Source organism: Mastigoproctus giganteus, chromosome 12 (genome assembly GCF_048544385.1).
Source record: "Mastigoproctus giganteus isolate SK-2022 chromosome 12, ASM4854438v1, whole genome shotgun sequence".
NCBI lineage: Eukaryota > Metazoa > Arthropoda > Arachnida > Uropygi > Thelyphonidae > Mastigoproctus > Mastigoproctus giganteus.
In genome coordinates this window covers 140,411,999-140,435,115 of record NC_143586.1, presented here as the reverse complement: position 1 = coordinate 140,435,115, position 23,117 = coordinate 140,411,999, and positions in this window count along the sequence as shown.

The window sequence follows — 23,117 nt, the reverse complement described above, 5'->3', positions numbered from 1 at the left end:
CCTGGCCGCAGCATCTGCCAGTTCATTTCCCACTATCCCAATGTGGCTTGGAATCCAGCAGAAACGAATGTCAAATGAACACTCAAACAAGGAATGCAACGTCTGCTGAATCCGGGTCACAAATGGATGAGGATTATACCTCATACCCGATAAAGCCTGCAGTGTACTTAGAGAATCAGTGTACACCATACACTTTTGATACCTTTGGGTTTTAATGTGGTCCAATGCTAACTCTATAGCATACAACTCAGCTGTATATATGCTGCATTGATGGGGAATCTTTCCAGATATAGAAAGACCTGGAAAGATAGCAGCAGATCCAACAGACCGCTCCGACTTCGAGCCATCAGTGAAGACAGGCAAGAAGTCGGAATATTCGGTCCGGTGGGCAGCGTAGAGTTGGTGGTAGACAAAAGATGGAGTTATGGACTTACCCCAATTTTTAAGGGAGAAGTCGCATGATGGAATGCGAGCATGCCAGGGTGGAAGTGATTGCCTTGGTGACTGGGCAACATTGTCTACCGTGATGTCGAGCTCTCTGAGCAGATCTTGGACACGGATACCAAAAGGCCGATTGGCAGTCTGACGAGTGTTATATAAGTTTTCCCATTGTGGCTTGAAAACGGACGTCCACGTAGGGTTGTCTGGCAGGGATTTTAATTTAACAGTATATTTTAAAGACAATTGCTTTTGTCGCAATGACAGTGGTGGTTCAGATGCTTCAACATATAAACTCTGGACAGGTGATGTTCTAAATGCTCCAGTAGCAATACGGATGGCTTGGTGGTGGACTGGGTCCAGCCATCTAAGTACGCTGTTCCTAGCTGATGTGTACACTTGGGACCCATAATCTAGTTTAGATCGGACAAGTGCACGATAAAGGCTGAGCAAAGTGGAGCGGTCTGCTCCCCATTTATTAGAGGAAATAGAGCGTAGGAGATTCAACCCTCTTGTGCACTTTGTCCGCAGTTGACGAATATAAGGTAAAAATGTCAACTTCTTGTCGAAAATGAGCCCCAAGAATTTTGTCTCGGGTATTGGTATTGGTATTGGTATTGGTATTTTGGGCACAAGGGCAACTAAGGCCAAAATGTGCCTGTTCCTATAACATGTTTTCATATAATATTTCATTCCAGTTTTTAATCATAGAAAATCATATATTTGTATCTGCTTAAGAAAAGTAAAAAGTTCATTTAAATTCGCATTGTTTCCAATAATATGAGCAAGTGATAGAGGCTCTTTCATTTGTGAGAGTGAAAGAAAACTAGTCCTTCGGAAGTAGGAATACTGCTTACAATCTATGAGTATATGCTTCACAGTAAGTGGTAAAGCACAATGAGTGCATTGAGGTGGGACATCCTGCTTCAGTAGATATACATGGGATTTGTCTCGGGTGCTACTGGAATGATGTCTTGTCTGAGTTTAAGTTCTGGTTCAGGGTGAAGGTTCCGTTTGCGACAAAAGTGTACGCAGACGGTCTTCTGTGGCGAGAACCTAAAACCATTAGTCACTGCCCAAGAGTTGACGTGGTCTATGGCATGCTGCAATTGTCTTTCGATGACCCTCATATTGCATGACTGCAAAAAGATGCTAAAGTCATCTACAAAGAGGGCACTGTTTACGGTAGGAGGAAGTTGTTCGGTTATAGAGTTAACTTTGATTGCAAAAAGCGTAACACTTAAAACTGATCCTTGTGGAACTCCCTCTTCTTGGCAAAATGGTCGGGAGAGGGTGGATCCTACACGAACTTGGAAAGACCGGTCTGTAAGGAAGTTTTTGATAAAGAGGGCAATGTGTCCTCTAAGACCAAAGTTATATATATCTTTTAAAATTCCATATCTCCAAGCCGTGTCATACGCTTTTTCCATATCAAAGAAAACTGACACCTGGTGCTCACATTTTAGGAAAGCATCACGTATAGATGTTTCCAAGCGGATTAAATGGTCAAGTGTTGACCTGTTCCTTCGGAAGCCACACTGTATCCTGGAAAGGAGGTCGTTAGCTTCTAAATACCACAAGAGACGAGCATTGACCATTCTTTCCAGGATCTTGCACAAGCAGCTCGTCAAAGCGATAGGACGGTAATTGTTTGGTGTTTTTGGATCCTTTCCTGGTTTCGGAAAGGGAAGGATAGTTGCCACATGCCATGAGTCCGGAAATGTCTCTTCAATATAGATTCTATTATAGAGACGGAGCAAAAGATCCATGGATTCCAATGAAAGATGTTTAATCATCTCATAATGGATGTCGTCTGGCCCAACAGCACTCGCCTTGGAGAGTAAGAGTGCTGCTTTCAGCTCCCACTGTGTAAAGGGCTGATTGTATTCCTCGCGATTGTTAGAGGACAGCTTTAGGTGATGTTTTTCTGCTCTCTGCTTGTGTGCGAGGAACTCTGGGGGGTAAGCTGTTTCTGAAGACACTTTAGCAAATGTCTCCCCGAGAGTATTTGCAATTGCAGTTAGATCTGCAATTGTACATCCATTATGTTCCAGGATCGATGAAGGGTGTGAGTTGTATTTGCCCTTCATTTTCCGAACATTGTCCCAGATGACTTTGGGATTGGCGGCCCGTGTAAGGGAAGATGTAAATTTGATCCAAGATTCCTTTTGGCTCTGTTGTTGTTGTTGTTGTTGTTGTTGATGGGGTTTTAAGTGCAATGGCTACTTAGGCCATATTGCACTTAGAAAAGTGATTCATACTGCCTGTGTTGTTTCATGTAGAAACAGTTAGAAATGGCTGTACAGTCCTATTTGTTTTAAGAAGGAGAAGAATTCAGTGAGATTTGATTTTTCGCCTAAGATATGGCTAAGTGACAAAGGTTCATTTAAGCTTGCCAGAGAAATGAATGACATTAATCGAGCATTATTATATATAGTACATTCCAGAAGTATGTGTTTGACTGTGAGTGGTGTATGGCAATGATTACATTGAGGAGGGTCATTTCCTGTCAGGAGGAACAGATGAGTTAAATGAGTATGTCCTATTCTGGCTCTGGCCAGAATTACTTCTTCTTGTCTGTTTGCAATGGGGCTGGAAGCCCATAATTTTGGTACAGGTTTAATTTGAAAAAGTTTATTATGAATTTGCGCTTGCCATTGCAGAGTCCATCGACCATTACATATACTTCGGATCTTAATTTTATAATCTATGGCCGGTACTAATGAATTCGTTGGGGCTGCTCTTGATGGATGTTTCGCAGCATCATCCGCAATTTCATTTCCTGGTATTCCAGTATGGCCAGGTATCCAGCAGAATATAACCTTTTGTTGATGTTCTCTCAGACGTATCAATTCTGTTCTAATGAGCTTTATTAGAGGGTGATTAGACGGAAAGTTGTTTTGCAAGGCTAATAAGGAACTCTGCGAGTCTGTGTATATTAGGCTCTTTTGAATTGACATATGGAAAATATGTTCTATAGCAAGCTTTATGGCATATAATTCAGTAGTGTAACTACTGCATTCTTTTGGGAGAGATACAGAAATGATAGTATCGGGGAGTACTACTGCTGCGCCGGTTCCACTTTCAGACTTCGATCCATCCGTATAAATTTTAATGAAGTCGGGATAACATTGAGTATGCGCTATGTGTAGCTGTTTGATATTTGTATCTGATAGGGAGTGTTTACCCCATTGTTGGAAATAATTGTCACAAGATGGCATAATGACAGACCAAGGAGGGTCGGGATCTATAGGATCTTGTAAGATTTTATTAAAGTGAATATCCCAATCTTCTGCTAGTTGTTTTAGCCTAATGCCAGCAGGCCGAACTGACTGTGGTTTGTTTCTATACAAGGTCGTAAAATGGGGATTATAAAGTATTGACCAATTAGGATGGGTCATTTGGCTTTGGATCTTGGTTGCATAGTTCAGCAGCAACATCTTTCTCCTGATATTTAGGGGAGGTTCATGAGATTCAACATACAAACTTTGCACTGGAGATGTTCTGAACGCACCTAGTGCTGTTCTGAGAGCTGAATGTTGAATAGGGTTGAGGCGAGATAAAGCACTCTCCCTAGCAGAGTCGAAGACAGGTGCACCGTAGTCCAGTCGTGATCTGATTATGGTTCTATATAAATGAAGCAGGCTGTAACGATCTGCTCCCCATGTTGTGGCTGATAAGACTCTGAGTATGTTTAGTTTTTTTTGACAACTAGTCCGGAGATGTTCAATGTGCTTTTGGAAATTTAACTTATTGTCAAAGAACAATCCTAGTAGACGAATACAATTAGTTATGGGAAGCGGATGGTTATTCAAATGCAGCTCAGGTTCCGGATGCATATTGCGTCTGGGGCAGAAGTGAATAGCAGTAGATTTCTGGCTGGACAGTCTATAACCATTTTGTGTCATCCATGTCAGGATGCGATTCATTGATATTTGAAGTTGACGTTCAATGTAATGCATGTTTTGGGAATGACAGGAAATTGAGAGATCATCTGCGAAAAGGTATGAATCCACAGTTTTCGGAATGAGTTCAATTATATGATTCATTCTCATTGCAAACAAGGTAGCGCTGAGAACGGACCCTTGTGGAATTCCTTCTTCTTGGATATAGATTTTAGAGAGGGTTCCCCGATAACGAACTTGAAAGGATCTCCGTTGAAGGAAATTTTGGATAAAATATGGTAAATTACCTCTCAGGCCAAGAGAATGTAGATCCTTTAAGATGCCAAAACGCCACGTAGTGTCAAAGGCTTTCTCAACGTCAAGACAGACCATGACGAGATGTTCCTTTTTGATGAAAGCATTTCTGATATTTGACTCAGCTTTGATCATGAGATCTAGTGAGGATCGGTTTTTCCGGAAACCGAATTGGTTGTTATTTATCAAGTTTTGAGACTCAAGGAACCAAGTGAGACGGCGATGTATCATTTTCTCGAGAGTTTTGCTGAGACAGCTGGTAAGGGATATCGGTCTGTAATTTTGAGGAGCAGAATGATCTTTACCGGGTTTTGCAATCGGTAGTACATATGAATGACTCCAGAAGCTTGGGAAGGTATGTTCAGAAAAAATTCGATTATAAAATATGAGCAGCGAAGAGAGTGAACTTTGATCTAGATTTCGGAGCATTACATAATATATCCCATCAGGGCCAGCAGCACTGTTTCTTGAGTTTGTAAGAGATTGCTCTAGCTCGAACATGGTAAATGGTTGATTATAAGATAAAGCAGAATTGTCAGTGTAATTCAGTCTGGTTTTCTCTGCAACTGTTTTGCGTTTTTGGAATGATTGATCATAAGAATTACAAGAAGACAACAGAGAAAATACAATTCCCAGTGCATTTGATATTTCTGTGGGATTAGAGAGTTCTTGTCCATTCCAGTTTAGTATCGGGGTGGATAGAGGTGGAAATTTATTGTTCAAACATTTTATTTTTCTCCAGATTAATCTGATATCGGTATTTTTATTAACTGATGAGGCGAATTTAATCCAAGTTTCTTTTTTTGCTTTGCGTCTGATGTAGCGAGCTTTAGCTCTGAGCCGTTTATAGTTAATAAGATTGGAGGTGGTAGGATATTTGCGGAAAAGATTCCATGCTTTGTTTTTCTCTTTTTTTGCATTATTGCAATCTTCATTCCACCAGTAATTTATTTTTCGTCTATTGCTTGCTTGATATTGAGGAACTGCGACGGATGCAGCTGCCAGCATTTGATTTGTGATATGCTCAGTAGCACTATTGATGGAACCGGACTGAATGATATCGTTGTCAAATGAGATGTGTGATCTATATTTTGCCCAGTCAGCCTTTGAAAATTTCCATTTAATTGGACTTTCTGTTGGAAAGGAATCGGATGTTTGAATTTTGCAGATTAACGGAAAGTGGTCGCTGCTATAAGGATCACTTAGAGATATCCAATCTATACTTGGAAAAAGGATTGGGGAACAGATGGAAAGGTCTATGGCAGATGTTGATCCCGTAGGGAGGTGCACATATGTAGGAGACCCAGTATTTAATAATGTTAAATTCTGCCTATCGATCAGCATTTCGATAAGCTTACCTCGTCTGTCTGAGGTGGGGGAACCCCATAATGGGTGATGTGCATTAAAGTCTCCTAGTAAACAAAACGGTGATGGTAACTGCATAACAAGATCTTCAAGTTCCTGAATAGTATATTGATGACTAGGTGGAAGATAAATGGAAACCAATGTTAGAGTTATACCATTAACAACACGCGTGGCAACGGCTTCTAAGGATGTTTGTAATGGAATACATCTGGCGGGGATGCTTGAGTCCACGAGTATCGCTACTCCTCCATGAGGGTTATTGGAGTCAGCCCTGTCTTGTCTGAATACAGTGTAATTTTTGATTGAAACTGAGACCAGAGATGTTAAATTAGTTTCTTGTAAGCACATTGCAAGAGGTTTATATTGATGAATTAATTCGTGTATATCATCTAAGTTACTGCGAAGACCTCTACAATTCCATTGGATAACATGTTCCATTATTTGGTTTTGTAAGAGGAAGATGAATCTGTCTGCTTTTTATGCGTGGGTTGTTTGAAACGTTCGGATTTAGATTTTTCTTTTTTGGGAAAATTAGGGCGTCCTGAATCATTTCTATCCTCCATATCTCCATCTGCATGCAATTCAAGAAAATCCTCTTGATTTGGCATATCATCAGTATCCATGCTTGTTGGTTGTTTCACCTCCACAGGATCTGATTTATGCAATTTTTCTGTAATTGTACTGTGGGTTACGTTTTGAGTTGGAACTGTGAGTGGCGTATTATTACTTTGGTCCACTAACTGTGATTCAGATGTAGGATGAGTTGTTAGTACTAATCGAGCTCAGTCAGCGATTGATTTGTTGGGAGAGACTGATACTTCTGTCTGACATGCTACTGATTTGAAACTATGGGTAGCCGAAGCGTAAGTGGTTTTTGGAATACTTAATTTTACTTGTTTTCTAGCTTCTTGAAAGGATACTTTATTTTCAGTCTTGTATTTCTGTATTTTTTTCCTAACTTCCAGAGATCGCAATCTTTGGAGTAAGCTGGGTGATTGCCCTTGCAATTGGGACACTGTGGGGTTTGAGCCTTGCATTCCGATTGAGTATGAGTTTTGCAACCGCAGTTTGGGCATGTTGCATCTCCACGGCATGCTGTCTGGGAGTGGCCAAATTTCTGACATTTGTAGCATCTCAGAGGGTTTGGGATAAAGGGCCGAACACGACAGTTTAAATAGCCTGCTTTCACTGAGGATGGTAGGTTCGGTGAACTAAAGGTTAAAATTATGCTACGTGTTGGGACTAAGGTGCCGTCTTTTCGTATCATAATTCTCTTGGCCTGAGTGACATTTTGATCCTTTAGTTCCTGGATTATTTCTTCCTCGGAAACGTTCAATAGGTCCCATTCACTGATCACTCCCTTGGAAGAATTCAGGGTGTTATGTGGAGTGACTTGAATTGGAATTCCACTTAAAGATGTAAGTTTTAACAGGAGGTCAGAGTGTCTCGGGTGAGAGGTCTCTATTAGCAAGTCACCGGACTGAAGACGTTTCACCATTTTTGGAGATGCTGCTGCATTTACAAGGCATCGCTGTATGATGAAAGGAGAGAGCTTGCTGATAGGTTGTGAAGATAGAGAATGAATAATCAGGAAAGCTGGAGATTCCTGCTTGTTTGCATCCTTTTTTTGTCTTTTCGACAATGAGAAGTCATGATCAGTTTCGTGGCTGTCATGTTGAGAGCTCTTTGGCTCTAATCGCGGGAAATCATGAGAGTCCATTTTTACTCCTTTTAGCCCTGGGAGAAGGTCTTTCTTCTCCCAGATTACCGGCCCCGCCACGTGGAGGCAGGAGCGGTGCCACCAGTGACCAAGCGGTTATTAAGGTTAGTAGAGTGTGAGTATTTAATATAAATACAAAAAAAGAAAGGTAGATTCCCTTTCTGGGTTCTTACGTAAGACTTTTTAAGTGAAGAACCACTTTAAGTGAACAAAACAGAAGAAAGTCGCACAACAAAAAATAGAACTATATCACTTTCAAAGATCACTTTATGAGTCGCAGAGAAAAATCGCTTGTCACTATCGCTTGGCACTCGGGGCCTTTGGCTCTGACGTCTAATGTACCGTGCTTTGGCACGTGCACGTTTGAAGGCTATTAAATTATCTGTGGTGGGGTAACGACGAAATATTCCCCATGCTTTGTTTTGAGCCTTCCTAGCTGCTGTGCATTCTCCATTCCACCATGGTTTTGGAAAACGTGGAAAGCGGGACGATGTCCTGGGAATTGCAACTGCTGCTGCCTGGACTATACTTTCTGTGATGTCTTTTACTGCCTGATTAATTGGCTCCTGGCCGACTATAGTGGTATTAAACGTTGCCAGATGACGAAAGGCATTCCAGTCGGCATGATCGATCTTCCAACGTGGTATCCTCGACTGGTGACATTGTCTCCCATTTGAAATGGTGGATAACACGGGGAAGTGATCACTACCATAAAGGTTTTCTTCAACCTCCCATGTACTCAGAGGCAGGAGGGAAGGGGAGCAGATGGAAAGATCAATGGCAGTAAATGAACGGGTAGCCGAGTGAAAAAAGGTGTTAGATCCCACATTTAGAAGGGCCAGATCATTGTTTTCAAGCAATCGCTCGATAATCCGACCTCTTCTGTTGATGTCAGAACTTGTTGGTTGGTTGGTTTTGGTTTTATTGGCGCATTAGCTACTAGGGCTATAATGCGCCAAGACCATGTCATTAATAAAAATTGAAACTTTCAGTGACCTAACTAGTTAGGTCACCATGTCAAAATAAATATTAACAAAAGTATAAAAGATAAATCAATGGAAAAGCACAATAAAATGTAAATTTTATATGGCAGTAAAAATGTTTATTGATTTTAAAAAGCTAAAAACAGCAGACACATGGTCATTGTCAGATAAAATCTGACTGAGTGTATAAGGCTCAGCCAGATGACTAAAAACGGTAAATTATAAATCACGTTCATGTCTAAAACGTGGACATACGGTTAAAATGTGATTAATAGATAAAATGGTGTCGCATTGCTCGCACATAGGACAGTCATCTGCCCTCAGCAGAAAAGAATGTGTAAGATGACTGTGTCCGATGCGGAGACGAGCTAGAACAACTTCCTCCTTACGGTTCCTGCGCAGACAATGTTGTTGTTGTTGTTGTTGTTGTATGTTTTACCGCGCAACGGCACCTATAGGCCATTATGCGCCAAGCAATGGTAGGAGGCAAAAGGCTTTATTAAAAGTGAGATATGTGCATTATGTGAGATTTAAGCATTATATTCTGTCATAGCATTTTATCCTTTTTAGGAAAGTGAAAACTGCATTAATGTCAGATCTGTCGCCTAATATTTGCTCCAAAGTAGGTGTGGTTTGGGCTGCATAGTTTGATAAGAAGGTAGTTTGCCGTATTCCATTATAGAGAGGGCAGTCAACAATAATGTGCTGGACTGTGATTTGAGCATGGCAGTTCGGACAAGAAGGCGGGTCTGAGGAAGAGAGAAGATAAAGGTGAGTAAGGTGTGTATGTCCTATTCGTAATCTTGCAAGTGTGACGTCTTCCTTTCGGTTCGAGCGGAAACTAGATGACCAAGACTGGAGTTTCGGTTTAATCCGAAGGAGTTTGTTGCCTTCTTGGTTTTGCCAGATGGTTTGCCAGTGAATCATACTTCGCTTTGTTATAAGACTTTTATAATCGGTGAAAGGAATTTTGAAAGAGTCATGAATTGGTTGCACAGTAGATCTGGCTGCGTGGTCAGCACTCTCATTGCCAGGTATGCCAACATGGCTAGCGACCCAACAAAATTTTATTACTTTCGTGTTCTTAGCTAGATGAGCCAGCAAGTTTTGAATATTACCAAGTAGGTAGTTGCGATGCTTTCTTGGTTGCTGTAAAGCGAGAAGGGCACTCAGAGAGTCGGTAAAAATAATACTATGGGTAAACTGCTTCAACTTTATAGTTTCTAGAGCCATCTGAATGGCATGAAGTTCAGCAGTAAAGATACTGCATTCTAAAGGTAACTGATTAGAGATTGTAGATGATGGAAGGACAACAGCAGCACCGACGTGGTGATCAGTTTTGGAACCATCTGTGTATATCATAGTATAAGATTCATATTTCTCAAGTAGAGATTTATGTAGCTGGTTTACATTCTGGGGAGAAAGAGTACTTTTCCCCCATTCTCGAAGGGACAGATCACAGGTGGCAGGGCAAAATGCCCATGGAGGAGTCGTGAAACTAGTGGTGGCTATTTTAGAAAGGTCAAGCTGCCAATTATCAAGTAGTGAGCAGAGATGTATGCCAGCGGGTCGATTTATTGATGGATAAACGGCATACAAGTTCTCCCAATCTGGTGTAAATAGATGTTTCCACGATGGATGCAGGGGTTGGCTTTTTATTTTGACGGCATAATTCAGCAGTAAAATTTGTCTTCGTAGAGAGAGTGGGGGATCGTGAGCTTCAGCGTACAGGCTCTGCACAGGAGATGTGCGGTAGGCTCCAAGAGCAATGCGAAGGCCACTATTGTGAATAGGGTCCAAAGCCCTCAAAATGCTAGGTCTAGCAGAGTTGTAAACTGGTGACGCATAGTCTAACCTTGATCTTACAATAGCATGATATAAATGAAGGAGTGTTTGACGGTCAGCACCCCATGTTGTAGCTGATAATACTCTCAAAATGTTTAGTTTCTTGAAACAGGTGGTTCTAAGTTCTTTAATATGGTCAAGAAAGGTCAATTTTTTATCTAAAGTTAATCCAAGGAAACGAATGGTAGGCACAACAGGTATATCATGGTTCCCCAGCTTTAGAAGTGGGTCAGGGTGGAGATTACGTCTTCTACAGAAATGAACTGCAACAGTTTTTTCAGGTGATATGCGGAACCCGTTATCTGTGGCCCACGTTGTAATCTTATTAAGAGCTCCTTGCAATTGTCTCTCAATCATTCTCATGTTGTGTGAATGACAAGATATACTGACATCATCTGCATATAAGGTAGTAAATACAGTGGCTGGAATGACCTTGGTAATTGAATTGATTTTTATAGTGAATAGAGTGGCACTTAAAACTGAGCCCTGTGGAACACCTTCTTCTTGGATGAATTTTCGGGAAAGAGTGGATTGAATACGGACCTGGAAGGATCGCTGCTTCAAAAAGTTCTGTATAAATCTTGGCATATTACCTCTGAAACCTAATGCATGTAGATCACGGAGAATTCCGTATCGCCAAGCTGTGTCGAAAGCTTTCTCAACGTCTAAATAAACTGTAGTCAAATGTTTCTTCCTTAAGAAGGCATTGCGAATCTGGTTTTCCATTTGTATCAATAGGTCTAAAGTTGATCTACCTGTATGAAATCCGCACTGCGATGAATTGATGAGGTTGTATTTGCTCAGCACCCAGGTGAGTCGAGAGTTTACCATTTTTTCCATTATTTTTGCCATACAGCTGGTGAGGGCAATAGGTCGATAGTGACGCGGGTTGACTGGATCCTTGCCAGGTTTTAATAATGCTATGACATATGAGTGTCGCCAGTTATCAGGGAAAGTATTTTCTGTGAAAACCCGATTATATAGCTGGAGTAAGACACAAAGCGACTTTTCGCTCAGCTCTTTCAACATGACATAGTGTATTCCGTCAGGTCCAGCAGCACTGTGTTTCGAGCTCTTAAGAGCAAGCCGTAGTTCAATTATGGTAAAGGGACAGTTGTACGTTTGATATTGGTCTGTGTTAAAATTTAGGGTCTGCTTTTCAGCAAGAGACTTTAATTTCTGAAAGTTTGGCGAGTATGAGGATACGGCAGAGGTTTCAGCAAAGGATTCTCCTAGAGTGTTGGCTATGTCTTGAGGTAGTGAAACATCATTGCCATTTATATTCAGTATTGATAGATGCGAAGGAGGATATTTATTATACATTTTTCTAATATTTTTCCAGATGGTTTGTGTTTTAGTGGACCGCGTAATAGTTGAGGCAAAACGTTTCCATGACTCTCTTTTACTTGCACGCTGAATGCGTCTAGCATTGGCTCTGGCTTTCTTAAAGTGTACTAGATTAGCAGCGGTAGGGTTTTTGCGAAATTTATTCCAGGCTTTATTTTTCTCTCGTTTAGCTTGATTACATTCATTGTTCCACCAGGGTTTTGGTCTTATTCTATGATCTGTGGACACTCTTGGTATTGCTGCTTCTGTGGCCAGCAATATTTGATTTGTTACATAATTAACCGCATTATTTATTGACATATTTGAAACAGCTGTTTTTTGCAGGATGGCTAGTTGCCTATATTTTACCCAATCAGCTTTGGTAAAGTTCCATTTGACAGTTTGATTATGACAAGGTGGTGAATTTGATTCTACACAGCAGACGATTGGATAATGGTCACTACCCAGTAGGCTGTCATGAACAGACCAATCAAACAGCGGAAAAAGGACTGGTGAGCATATGGAGAGATCAATTGCTGAGCTCGACCCAGAAGGTAGATGAAAATAAGTGGGTAAACCAGTATTCAGTAGTGTCAGATTAAATTTATCTAAAAGCTTTTCTAGTATTTTTCCTCGTTTATCGTTTATTCTATCACCCCATAGAGGATTATGAGCGTTAAAATCTCCCATGATGCAAAAGGGAGGAGGGAGCTGAGATATAACAGTTTCAAGATCAGCGGAAGAAATGTCTTGGTTAGGGGGAAGATATAATGAGACAATGGTAAAAGAAAAACGAAAGGATATTCGAGCAGCTACTGCTTCTAGATTTGTTTTTAACATTAATGGTCTGGAAGGGATATTGGAGTTGACTACAAGTGCAACCCCTCCATGCGCCGAATTGCTTAAATGAGAAACTCGATCTTTTCTGTAGATAACATGATGTTTAAGTGAGGTAGTGATAGAAGCTGTTAAGTTAGTTTCTTGGAGGCAAAAGGTAACTGGGTTATACTGGAGAAGGAGATCCCGAATGTCATCAAGGTTGGTGCGATACCCTCTACAATTCCATTGGAGAAAACTGGGCATTATTTGGGTAAAGTGTGGTCCTCGGTTTCTGTCCGAGGTACTGATAGCTTATGGTGACCAGATTTTCTTTTTGGGAAGTACGGTCTTCCTGTTTCCATCTCTTCTTCTGGGAAGAGATCGAGAACGGGATCTTCGCGGTCAGTGTTTCCTTCCATTTCAATCGAATCAGTTTTAGAAATATCGACACTTTTTGAGTACATTGGATTATTGGTAGAATGCGGAACAGTGATTGGTGTGTTAACAGCCTTGTTTGATTTATATTGTTTACCAGAAAGGGGCACAGCTTCCAAAATTGACCGAGCCCAATCTGACATTGATCTGTCTGGGGGAAACGTTACCTCAGTTTGAGTACCAGTCGTTATTGTTCTTTGCACAGTACTGGTTACCACAGTTGGTTTTTGGACTATTTCAGCAAAGCTGGGTCGAGTGTTAAATTGAGCCTGTACAGATTTTTTAGCTTCTTGATACGAGATGTTTTTTTCGGCTTTGACCCGTTGAATGTTTTTTTCCTTTTTCCATAGGGGACAATCTCTGGAGTAGGTAGTATGTGGACCATTACAATTTGAGCATTTGTGCTGCTCTGCTTTGCAGTCAGAGTGATTGTGCTCGCGTGAACCGCAGTTGGCACAAGTGGCTAAACCTCTACACACGTTTTGGGAATGCCCAAATTTTTGGCATTTAAAACAGCGTGTAGGGTTAGGAATGTATAATTTTATTTGACAATTCAGATAACCTGCTTTGATGGATGCTGGAGGTTTGGGGCTATCAAATGTTAGTATTATATTCCGTGTTGGAACTAGAGCATTGTCTCGTTTTGTGTATATGCGTTTTACATGCACAATTCCCTGGTCTTGCAATTCGTTTTTCAACTCTTCTTCTGAGAGGTTTATGAGATCCCACTCAGCTATCACACCCCTGGAGGTGTTTAGAGTAGCATGAGGGGAGACAGTAATCGGTAATCCTCCAAAGGATGTCAGTTTTTGGAGCCGTTGTGATTGCCGTTCATCTGAGACCTCAACGAGCAAGTCGCCCGATCTCAGACGCTTAGTTGTTTTCGGAGATCCTATTAGATTTTCTAGGTATTTCTGAATTTTAAAAGGCGAGAGACTACCAAGAGACTTTTCTTGAGTAGAATGCAATACAAGGTGCATTGGATGCCTTCTTTGTAAACTGTCAGTTTTTTGACGTTTAGCACTGCATGAGTTAGAGTCTTCTGTCTCATGAGCAGCCATATAGGGTCTTTATGTCCTGTAGAAGAGATCATTTTGCTCCTTTTAGCCCCGGAAAGATAGCTTTTCTTTCCAGGTTACCGGCCCCGCCACGGGGAGGCAGGAGCAGTGCCACAAGGGTAACCAAGCGGCTGATTTAGTTTGGTTAGTAAGATAACAAGAAACAGAAAGGTGAATTTCCTTCCTGGAACTCTGCCTACTTTTTGTAGTGCAAAAGTTTCTCAATACAAATAAATAAGAATATTGTGTTTAAAACCTAAAGAAAACTATTTGCTTTGCTCACACAATATATAGATCGCTTGGAAATCGCTTGGCTACACTAATAATCGCTTGGCACCCGGGGCCTGCGCAGACAAGACTGCCACGGTTCAATTACAGGCTTTATACAATATAATTTATTCGCAGTCTGTCTATTCCACGAGTCCTGCCATTGGGAATGTATGTTTTGATGTATTATTTGCCTGTAGTCTGTATAAGGGACTAACAGGCAACGGTTATTATTGGGAATTGCTGATTTGGCTGCGGCGTCAGCCAAATCATTTCCCCTAATCCCAATGTGGCTCGGAATCCAGCAGAAGCGGATGTCATATTCACGATCATGGAGAACGTGAATCTTCTGCTGAATGCTAGACAGAACTGGATGGGGATTATACCTCACAGATATTACAGCCTGTAACATGCTAAGAGAGTCGGAATATAAAATGAACCGTTGGTATTGGCATTTACTAATATGATCCAAGGCTAACTCTACAGCGTGCAGCTCTGCAGTAAATATGCTGCATTCAGAGGGAATCTGCTCTGAGATAGTGCTGTCTGTGAAGACAGCAGCAGATCCCACATATGATTCTGACTTCGAACCGTCTGTGTAGACTGGCGCGAAGTCGGAATATTCAGTTCGGTGTGCTGAATGGAGCTGCAGGTAGACGCATGATGGAGTGTCCGACTTTCTCCAGTTTCTAAGCGACAAGTCGCATGCCGGGACACGAGCATGCCAGGGTGGAAAGGGTTGCTTGGATGTTTGGGCAACCTTGTCTACCTTGATATTGAGTTCGTTGAGTAGCTCTTGGACACGTATACCAAAAGGACGATTGGCAGTCTTACGGGTGTTGTACAAGTTTTCCCATCGTGGCTCAAAAACGAAGGGCCACGTAGGATGGTCTGGCAGGGATTTCAGTTTTAAAGCGTACTTTAAAGACAACTGCTTACGTCGAAACGATAACGGTGGTTCGTTTGCTTCGACGTATAAACTCTGGACAGGAGATGTTCGAAATGCTCCAGTAGCAATACGTATAGCCTGATGATGGACAGGATCCAGCCATCGAAGTACACTGTCTCTGGCTGAAGAATATACTTGGGACCCATAATCTAATTTGGATCGCACAAGTGCACGGTAAAGCCGTAAAAGGGTGCATCGGTCTGCACCCCAGGATAAGGAGGACAGCGAGCGGAGCATATTAAGGGCTCTTGTGCACTTTGTGCGGAGTTGGCGAATGTGATCCAAAAAGGTCAATTTTTTATCGAATATGAGTCCCAAGAATTTTGTGTTCGCTGCTACTGGAATAGCATTTTGTCCGAGCCTTAACTCAGGTTCAGGATGAAGATTACGCTTGCGACAAAAGTGTACGCAAACGGTCTTCTCCGGCGAGAACCTGAAGCCATTAGCAAGTGCCCAGGAATTCAGACTATTGATGGCTTTCTGCAGTTGTCTTTCAATAACCCTCATGTTGCATGACTGGCAAAAAATGCTAAAGTCATCAACATAGAGGGCACTGTTTACAGTTGGAGGAAGTTGTTCTGTGATGGAATTTATTTTGATGGCAAAAAGCGTGACACTTAATACTGATCCTTGTGGTACTCCCTCCTCTTGGTTAAAGGAGCGAGAGAGTGAGGATCCCACCCGAACTTGGAACGATCGTTTGGCGAGAAAGTTTTGAATAAAAAAGGGGAGATGCCCTCTAAGGCCTAGATTATGTAAATCTTTTAAAATGCCAAATCTCCAAGTTGTGTCATACGCTTTTTCCAAGTCAAAGAACACCGACACCAAGTGTTCGCGTTTTAGGAAAGCATCCCGGATGGATGCTTCCATTCTAATAAGATGGTCCAAAGTGGACCGGTTCCTTCGGAAGCCGCACTGAATGTTGGAGAGAAGGTCGTTTGATTCAAGATACCAAATTAAACGAGAATTAACCATTCTCTCCAGGATTTTGCACAGACAGCTAGTCAGAGCAATAGGACGATAATTGGTGGTGACTTTTGGATCCTTTCCTGGCTTAGGAAAGGCAAGAATGATAGCCTTTCGCCAGGAGTCCGGAAATTGCCCTTCAGTAAAAATTCTGTTATACAGAAGGAGCAGACAATCCATAGATTTTGATGAAAGATGTTTAATCATTTCATAATGGATGCCATCTGGTCCAACGGCACTTGCTTTGGAAAGAGCGAGGGCCCTTTTCAGTTCCAAAATAGTGAAATCCCCGTTGTAGGGATAAATACTCTTATATTTAAAGCTAAGTGCCTGTTTTTCGATTTTATATTTCAGGACCAGAAACTCTGGGGAATACGAAGATGTTGCAGAGATCTTGGAGAATGTTTCCCCAAGAGAATTAGCTATTGCAGTTGGATCTGCAATAGCGCATCCATTATAATCTAGGATTGAAGAAGGGTGGGATGTATATTTTCCCTTCATTTTCCGGATTTTATCCCAGACTACCTTAGAGTTGGTAGACTGGTTAATAGATGATGTAAAACGGATCCACGATTCCTTTTGACTCTGACGACGGATGTTACGTGCTTTGGCTCGTGCACGTTTGAAGGCTATAAGGTTGTTCGTGGTAGGATATCGGCGAAATATCCCCCACGCTTTGTTTTGAGCCTTTTTTGCTGTTGTGCATTGTGAATTCCACCAAGGTTTAGGAAATGGTGGAAACCGGGCTGATGTTTTTGGGACAGCATTAGCAGCTGCTTGGACAATATTTTCTGTGATGTACTTAACTGCATCATTGATAGGCTCTTGACTGACTGTACTAAGATCAAAATTTGTCTGGTGTTGGAAGGCAGTCCAGTCAGCCTGATCAATCTTCCACCGTGGTAGCCTGAAGGGAAGACATGGTCTCCCACTGTGTAGCAAGGTTATCACGGGGAAGTGATCACTACCGTATGGATTCTCCTCCACTTCCCAGGTCAGTGAAGGGAGTAGAGAAGGGGAGCAGATAGAGAGATCAATGGCAGAAAAAGTACGGGTAGGCATGTGGAAAAAGGTGTTTGTTCCAGTATTTAGAAGGGAAAGGTCATTGTCATTGAGCATGTGCTCTATGACTCGTCCCCTTCGATTGATGTTAGCACTACCCCACAGGGTGTTATGTCCATTAAAATCCCCAAGAAGTAAGAAAGGGGGAGGCAGCTGCGTTAGAAGATCATCAAGGTCTGCCTGGGAGATGTCAGTCCCAGGTGGCAAATATATAGAGCATACAGTTAATAAGAATCCCACTGAAAGGCGAATTGCAACAGCCTCTATGCTGGTTGTAATTAGCAAGGGCTGCACTGGGGCATGGTTACCCACAAGGATAGCCACTCCCCCATGTACAGAGCCGTCCGCAATTCTGTTTGTTTGTTTGTTTGTTTGGTTGGGGATTTTTTTGGCGCATGGGCATCTATGGCCATAGTGCGCCATACATAGGTTAGTATTTCTGCTATTTCGTTATAGATCGAGGGTCAGGAGACTGATTTTTGACTAGCTAAAGGAGGTGGTATACATTGATCGCTTTGAGAAAAGTAAAAATCTTTGAGACATTTGTTTTATTGCCCAAAAGTGAAACAAGTGTTAGTGGGTCTTCAGTTGTGGCTGGAGTGAAGATATTCTGGCGTTCTATTGCAAATTTTGCGCATTCCACAAGGATATGTTTCACTGAAAGTACTGTTTTACAGTGATCACACTGGGGGTGATTCTCCCCTCTTAAAAGATAACCATGAGTAATATTAGTGTGACCTATTCGGAGACGAGCTAATATTACCTCCTGTTGTCGAATTGCACTGAGGCGTGAAGGCCATTGCTCAAGATTTGGCTTGATACTTCGAAGCTTATTTTCAAGTTGATTTTGCCATGTTGATTGCCACTGGTACATGCATTTTTCCTGTATTATTTGTCTATAATCTTGATGTGGAACTCTCCACTGTACATCAGGTGGTAAGTCGGCCGTTTTTGCGGCACTGTCCGCTAATTCATTTTCTGGAATTCCCATATGTCCTGGGACCCAACAGAAGTGTATGGTTTTTCCAAGCTCAGATAAGGTATATAAAGAGTTTGTTATTTCTTTAACGACAGGGTGGGTGATGTTCATGGTGTTTTCCAGGGCTTGAAGTGCACTTAGGGAATCAGAGAATATTATGCTGCTTTCAATATTGGAGGACTCGATATGCTTCAGTGCAACCTGAATTGCCATTAGTTCAGCAGAAAAGATACTGAACTCATGTGGCAATTTGTAGGCTAATGTTATGTTCGGGAAAACTGCGGCGATTCCAACGTGGCTGTCATTCTTTGACCCATCTGTATGAACTACAATGAAGTTTGGAAACTGCTCCACCACTGCATGGTACAATTGCAAAAAATTCTCTTTATTTAGTGCAGATTTATCCCATTTATGAAGGTATTTATCACATAAAGGTGGAGTAATTCTCCACGGTGGAAGGAGTAGTGGAGGGGTACTTGTGATATTATCAAAACTCAGATTAAGTTCTTCTAGAAGATGTCTTATTCTTATACCTAACGGTCTGTTAGCAGTAAGGCGGTTATGGTATAACCTGCTGTGTTGGGGAGTGAAAAGTAATTCCCAATTTGGGTGTTCAGGCATAGATCTAATTTTATATGCATAGCGTAATATAAGTTGTTGCCTTCTGATAGAGAGAGGGGGTTCGTGAGCTTCGGCATATAGACTATGTGTTGGAGACGTGCGATATGCTCCTAGAGCAATGCGTATTGCACTATGATGGAGAGGATCAAGCCAGCGAAGAACACTAGGCCTTGCTGAGCTATATACTGGGGCCCCGTAATCAAGTTTTGATCTTATTAAAGATCTGTATAGCCGTAATAAGGTAAGGCGATCAGCTCCCCACTTTGTTGCTGAGAGAACCCGGATGATATTTAATTTTTGTTGGCAGGATGTTCTTAGTCTTTTAATATGTTCCAGGAAGGTAAGTTTATGATCTAAGGTGATTCCTAAGAATCGTATGCTGGGTTGAACTGCTATTGGTTTTCCGTTCAGTTGTAGTTCCGGGTGTAGGTGCAATTTACGTTGTCGGCAAAAATGGATACACAACGTTTTTTGAGAACAAAGCTGAAAACCATTGGTTTGTGCCCATGTACTGATCTTATTTATTGCCCCTTGTAATTGTCTCTCGATCGTATTCATGTTTTTCGCATGGCAAGAAATACTAAGGTCATCTACGAACAGTGCCTTATCAATAGTGTTCGGAAGTTGTTCAGCAATGGTGTTTATCACAATTATAAAGAGTGTAGCGCTGAGTACAGAGCCCTGGGGAACTCCTTCCTGAAAAAATAGTTTGGACAGCGAAGTTTTAAATCGAACCTGGAAAGTTCTCTTGTCTAGGAAGTTGCGTATGAAAATCGGGAGATGGCCCCGAAGTCCATGGCGATGTAGCTCACGGAGTATTCCATACTTCCACGTGGAATCATAGGCCTTGCTGATGTCAAAGCAAACCATTACATGGTGTTCCGATCTAAGGAATGCATTCCGAATGGAATTCTCTAGTTTTACTAGTATATCTAGTGTTGATCTGTTCTGTCGAATGCCGAATTGTGCAGAATTTAAGAGATTGAAATTTTCCAGGTACCATATCAGTCGACGGTTCACCATCTTTTCCAGAATTTTGCAAAGGCAACTGGTCAAAGCAATGGGTCTATAGCTAGTAGGGTTTGTCGGGTCTTTTCCAGGTTTAAGGAATGCAAGGACTGTAGCGTGGTGCCATTGCTCAGGGAATGTGTCTTCCCGGTAGAGCCTATTGAACAGATCAAGAAGTGACTGCAGTGATTCAGCACTTAGTTCCTGTATCATTGAATAATGGATATTATCTGGTCCTACAGCGCTACGCCTAGATGTTGTTGTTGTTGTTCGGTTTAACGACACAAGGGCTACTACGGCCAAATTGTGTCTCCTAATCGTTAATTTACAAAAAACGTATTGCTAGAGAGATTAAATTATATACTTCTGTACAAACCAATATGTTTTAGATATAATAAAAGTTCTTCAATATTTGCTTCATTTCCTAAGATGCGAGATAAATCAGGTGATATATTCAATTTAGAGAGAGACTGAAAAGTGTTTGACCGGATGGTTGAATGCAAGGGACAATCAACCAGAAAATGACGGACTGTAAGTTGCGTCTGACAGGATGAGCACTGTGGTGGACTTTCTCCCAATAATAGGAAGAGATGAGTATGGTGAGTGTGTCCAATTCTCAGTCTTGCCAGTACTACTTCCTCTCGTCTGTTTCTTCGGAAGCCAGACAGCCACAGCTTTGGGTCTTCTTTTATTTGGTATAGTTTATTGTTTTTGTCACTTTTCCAGGTCTGTGACCATTTATTGTAGCAGGCTTTGCGTATGACAGACTTAAAATCAGAGAAAGGAACCTGAGGATGTTGTGAGAGAGCGGTTTCCGGATGTTTAGCGGCAAAGTCAGCACTTTCATTTCCCGGAATGCCTGAGTGGCCAGGGATCCAGCAAAATCTGACTGACTGATTGGACACACTGCAAACGAATAGCTGGGAATGAATCTGTTGCAATGTAGGGTGAGAAATGGAGGAATTCTTCCTTATGGCAGAGACAGCACTAAGAGAATCTGTGTAAATTATGGCAGATGAGATGGAAAGCTCAATTATCTTACTAAGCGCTAACTTAATGGCATATAATTCGGCTGTGAAGACGCTGCAGGCAAGCGGTAGTGTGGCTGAAATTGTACATAAAGGGAAAACTGCAGCAGCACCTACCGTACTCTCAGTTTTGGAACCATCCGTATAAATTTTACAGGCATGGTTGTTCATAGCATGAGCTGAATGTAACTGTTTGATATTGCAGGAAGGTATATTTTTCCCCCACTGGAGGAAGTATGTATCTTGAGAGACAGACACATATGTCCAAGGAGCAACAGGTGTAGTTGTGTCTTGGAAAATTTCATTTAAATTGATATTCCAAGTCTGAACAATCTCTTTTATCCTGATAGATGCGGGTCTATTTTCATTTGGTTTGCTCTCATAGAAGGCGTCCCAATGAGTATTATAGAGATACTCCCAACTTGGGTGCGATGGTAGACTCTGGATCTTAGCAGCGTAGCGAAGCAATAGTGTTTTTCTACGCAGATGTAATGGGGGATCATGCGCTTCAATATATAGACTTTGGATAGGAGAAGTCCTGAAAGCTCCCAGCGCAGTCCTCAGAGCACTGTGGTGGATCATATTTAGCCGTTTTAAAGTAGTGCTCCTGGCAGAGTCGTACACTGGACAACCATAATCTAATCGTGAACGGATTAAACTTCTATAAAGATGCAACAAAGTACAGCGATCAGCTCCCCATGACATAGATGAGACCGAACGAAGTATATTTAAATGCTTTAAACAAGAAGTTCTCAAATAACTGATGTGAGCTTGGAAATTTAGTTTGCGGTCTAGTAATAGTCCAAGAAATTTAACGGTATTAACAATTGGGATTGGAGTATTGTTTATTTGTAGTTCAGGTTCCGGATGGAGAGCTCGCTTCTTGCAAAAGTGAGTGACAGTGCATTTCTTTTCTGACAATCTGTAACCGTTCCGTGAAGTCCAGGCCTCTATTTTGGTTATGGCTAGTTGTAGCTGCCGTTCAATGGTATTCATACTTTGAGATTGACAGGAAATGGTAAGATCATCTGCATACATATAAGTTTGAACAGTTTTTGGGATATCTCGTGTCATTGTGCTAACTCGGATTGAAAACAGTGTTGGACTGAGTATTGATCCCTGCGGAACTCCCTCTTCCTGTATGTGAGATGTAGAGAGGACGTTTTTGTATCGGACTTGAAAAGAGCGCAATTGCAGGAAATTTTGAATTGTTTCCGGCAAATGGCCCCGAAGCCCCAGATGGTAAAGGTCCCTAATAATACCATGACGCCATGTTGTATCAAATGCCTTTTCAAGATCTAAATTGACCATGACTAGATGTTGTTTCATGACAAAGGCATTGCGGATATGAGATTCGGCTTTGATAAGCACGTCCAGTGTTGATCTATTTTTCCGAAAGCCATATTGTTGTTCTGGAAGGAGATTCTCTGACTCCAGGATGTAGGTGAGCCTAGTATGAACCATCCTTTCGAAAATTTTTCCCATGCAGCTCGTAAGAGATATTGGCCTGTAATTTTCAACACAGGAAGGATCTTTTCCTGGTTTTGGTAAGGCGATAACGAACGAATGGCGCCATGAAGAAGGATAGGCATTTTCGGTGAAGATCCGATTATAAAAAATTAATAGAGTTCTCAAGTCTTCATCAAGTAAATGCTTTAGCATAATGTAATGAACTCCATCTGGACCTGCAGCGCTATTGGAAGATCTGTTTAATGATTCTTGAAGTTCTATTAATGTAAACGGTTGGTTGTACGGCAGTGAGCGGCGCGTGAAGAAGTTGATTTTATATCGTTCCGCACCTGCTTTGATGTTCTGGAAGGTGGACGCATAGGTGGCAGAAGCTGATATTTTTGCAAATGATTCTGCTAATGCATTTGCAACTTCTTCAGGAGTAGAAATGTCTTTCCCTCTCCAATGAAGTATCGGAGAGGGCAGCCGAGTAAATTTGCCATTTAATGCCTGTATTCTTTTCCAGATGACTCGTGTATCCGTGTCTTTGGTAATGGTTGAGGCAAAAGCAATCCAAGAATCCCGTTTCGCTTTCCGCCT